Here is a 4,593-nt window from a genome sequence, read left to right on the forward strand (position 1 = left end):
AGACGTGTGCTCTTCCGATCTCGATATACGATGATGTAGATACATTTATGGATATACATAGGATATCGTATGGATATACATATAATGTATATTCGAACATGTTTGGTTCCATGTATTAAATAAAATATACCTCATGTATATTCCATGTATGTACATCAAATGTGTATACCTACGATATACGATGATGTAGATACATTTATGGATATACATAGGATATCGTATGGATATACATATAATGTATATTCGAACATGTTCGGTTCCATGTATTAAGTAAAATATACCTCATGTATATTCCATGTATGTACATCAAATGTGTATACATACAATATACGATGATGTAGATATTGTACATATATATTTATGGTGCAACTATTAAAAGTTCGTTAAACACGTATATTATTTACAAAAAATATCCCTTTAAATAATTAACAAAAAAAAAGATATAAAAGTCACATCCACTTTTTTAAATAAAAATTCAATTTTTGACTTTAATTCCTCAAATTATTCTGCATAAAAAAATAGTTTGGTAGAATTATCGAAAAATCAATAGTTTACGAGATATTTTATACTTTATTCTGGCATTTATATAATGGAAAGAATAACTCCTTTGTATAAAGTATTATTAGGTCTGCGTTAGCGTATAAGTCTGATGTTCTAAGGATCCAGGTTCGAATCCCGAATATATCTCGATGTATTTTCAAGAATTTATAAACTGCGTATAAATTGTAATTAATATTTAATAATAGAAAACATGCGAAACAAATTTAAACTCTACAAATAATATGTAATTACAAAATAAAAAAAATTTTTTTGTTAAAATAATATAGCAATGTATGATATATGTATATACCACCAATGTACACTGCATATCTTTTGAATATGCCTATGTATGTACTGTGGACCTCCTATGTACATACATGTGGTAATTATTTCACATATATAGGATATGTAATATATATACTTTTCACATTCCGTGTATATACATACATTATACAATAGCCACATATGTATATACATAGAATATACATAGAATGTCCTAATGTTTATTGGACTGTATATACCACCAATGTACACTGCATATCTTTAGAATATACCTATGTATGTACTGTGGACATCCTATATACATACATGTGGTAATTATTTCACATACATAGGATATGTAATATATATACTTTTCACATTCCGTGTATATACATACATTATACAATAGCCACATATGTATATACATAGAACATACATAGAATGTCCTAATGTTTATTGGGAAGTATTGATTTTTTTCTCAGATATAATTTTAGAATCATTTTTTATATAATATAAAAAAGTTATTCTTGCAAGAGTAAAAAAATCTAAATAAAAGTTGCTAATTAATGTAATCGGCAAAGAATATTTATCTTGTCATTGGCATTTAATGGCATTTTCATTATTTGATTAAAGCTTAGATGGACGTTATATCTAATTAATATTTATAATATACTTTTTTGAAAGAGTAATATTCCGGATATCGGAATATCGATGTATCAAAATTCTCAATTTGACGTTTAGATATTATAGATATACGAGTCAATCTTTATTATTAGAATATCCTGTTTTTAATTAGTATAGCCAAGACATATATTATAAGTATTTATTTAAATAAAATATATATAATCTCCGTCATTATTTAAAAAGCAAACTGTTTTCTGTTTGTATAATGTCAACGTTCATTAAATTAAATTTCCTTATATCTATCTTCAACGACAGTTACTCTAATCATGACTATGAGGAAGATTGAATCAAAAATACACTGTCGGAATGAAGAATTTCTTCAGAATATTAAACTTTTCATGTTCATATATAACCTATATAAGTGCACATCAATGTGTGAATAATTCTACCGTTAATTAATTATTATTTTTATTTTGTTATAGATATGATTAAGATTATATACAACTAATAAAATAGTAAGTATTAATTTCCAAAAGTAGACAAAATAATGAAATTTATAGGTTTAGGCAATTTAATTTAATTTAAATGCTTAATTATCAAGAAAGTAGAATTAAAAAATATGTGTTATAAGTATTATTATGTATTATTATAAGAATTATTCTAAACAAGATACAAAAGAAAAGGAACACGCGTGCAATTGTTTATTGTATTTTCCGCTTATGCTCTGGCTGTCTGATCCGAAAAATTATTAACATCAGGCACCAAGAAGTTATCATCATCCCTTAGTATGTATTTTCTCGAGAGCGTTAAATAAACGAGAAGAGTGAAGGTGAAGCGTTGAGACAACTGACGAGTACCTATCGGCAAAGGAGCTGAAGAGAGAATTCCGAGATACAAAAACATTCGAGACGAGAGTCGGATAGCGCGGCAAGTTGTTCGCCGTGTCTAAAACCAGCGAGAGATCAAACGCATTCACGCAGTTCGGGATTTCGTTTGACGTCCATCGTCTGGAAAACGCTCTCGCTACGGGGAAGGTAGGGGAAGGGGGGGAGGCTGCCGCGGATTTCGCGTCTTGACGTCCCCGTCGATGCGGTGCGAGCGGCTGCCGCAATATCTTTTTGGCGTAACATGCAGCAACAGTGGTGGAGGTAATAGTGGTGCATTGTCGGACGCACGCGTTGCCGTTGCCGCTCAGTTTGCGCGTACCCGCGTCGACAGTACATCCCTCTTTCCTCTCTCCCTTTCCCCTCCGCCCCGACGAATCGAGCTGAGTTACTGAGTCGTGAGGAATTCTTTGATACCTACCTATCTACCTACCTACCTACCTACCTACCTACCTACCTCGCGGGAAAATGTTTCGTCAGCCACCGTTCGCAAGATTCCGCGAGATTCCTCCGGGACGGATACACGTGTATGTATACTCGGCAAGCGCTAAACGTGCGTTTATCGCATTCGGAGGTCTTTACTGTAAACAGATCCAATAAACGCGAATATGCGCCACGAACCGGCTGTAATAACAGAAAATGAGATTACTGTTATTTATGTAACGACAAAGGGGAAGCAACGTCAGCAGAGCAACGAAAACAATCGCGTACTCATATACTTTATCTTAATATCGTAGGATCGTTTTATTACCTGGACCTAATGGAACCAGTAAATTACGGCCAAACTCAGGACTCGGTATTTATACGGGCGCAACTTTTGAAAAAATCGATTACTTTTTTAACGATTAAATCTCAGTACACACAACTGATTATTCAGTGGGGACTCTGCGCATTTCTTTTCTTTTTGAAATACTAAAAGCGCTGGATCAAATAACGATCTATTTCTCCCTAAAAGAAGTTTAGCATTTAGGAGACAGGTCTGGAGCGTTACCATTCTCAGTTCATGCATATCCTTCGACCAGGATGACCAGAATGCCTCGAAAGTTCCACCTTGAGTCACAAATGACCTAATCTTGTGTAAAGTGGGTCACGAATAACCCAATCGTATGTAGAGTGAGTTCTTTTTCTGTATAAGCTGAAAATTTTTTATTTTGAATTTTTTTAAAGTAATTCTTGTTTATATTAAAGGGGTTACACAAACTATTTAAAAGAATTAGAATTTAAATAATAATTTTGTGCTAAAATGTGTGTGTGTATCAGCAAAAGACTCATGCACCAAATGCCGAGAAGGGTCACAGGAATTTGGTAAATCAAGAGAGATAAAGGAACAAATCAATAACGTAATATCAATAATAAAATATATTAAAAATTTAAATGTCTTTAATTTATACCATTCATGTATATTAATTGTTTCAGATCTGAACTTTTTGAGAAATAGAACATATAAAGTTTTATTATTTTTAAAGGCTTGGAGAATCACCGAATATAAAAATGATTAAACATGAAAATTGAAAATAACCCCAAAAATATTATCAAATTATAATGAAATTGTTTACAGAGAGAGAGAGAGAGAGAGAGAGAGGAGGGAGAGAGAGAGAGAGAGAGAGAGAGAGAGAGAATCTTCCATAGTTACTCTGTTGAACATCATTTTACAAGAGAATAAACGTCATTTTAAACGTATTTTTGCGTACTGAATATTCGTTGTCAAAATTTGACTGTTACATCATGATTTTTAGAAAAATGACGTCAAAAAGGAAACAACAATTTTTAGATAAAAAAAGGTCAAATTTGATCGAATAATGTTAATCCAAGAACTTTCTGATCTTTTTACGTATATAACTTTTTAAATCTTATGATTGTATTTATTACAACATTTTTTAGTTAAAGTTTAGAGAATTTTTTATAAAAGTTTTAGTTAAACTCAAACTAAATAGCTTAATATTTATGTATAATTTATGTATAATTTTTTAACGATTTTGATACATACATATTATATGAACCACTATAGACTTGAAAGGATTAAAAAAAAAACATTTTCAAGTTTACTGAATAATTCAACTTTTTAGACATTTAAACTTTGGTTTTTTTTGTAGTTTGGAATGTCAATTTTAAGATATGAAACATATTTTTCCTTAAATTACTTTTGTTTCAGAATTTTTATTTTTTATATAAAAAAGTGCATTTCTTGCATTTTGTGAACTGTAATTATTTATAATAATTTATATACAATTTTTTTAAATATACACAACCTTACAAATACTTTCTAAAGATGTTACAGTATATG

Source organism: Wasmannia auropunctata, unplaced genomic scaffold, assembly GCF_000956235.1.
Source record: "Wasmannia auropunctata unplaced genomic scaffold, wasmannia.A_1.0 LD336059.1, whole genome shotgun sequence".
In the NCBI taxonomy this organism is placed as follows: Eukaryota; Metazoa; Arthropoda; class Insecta; order Hymenoptera; family Formicidae; genus Wasmannia; species Wasmannia auropunctata.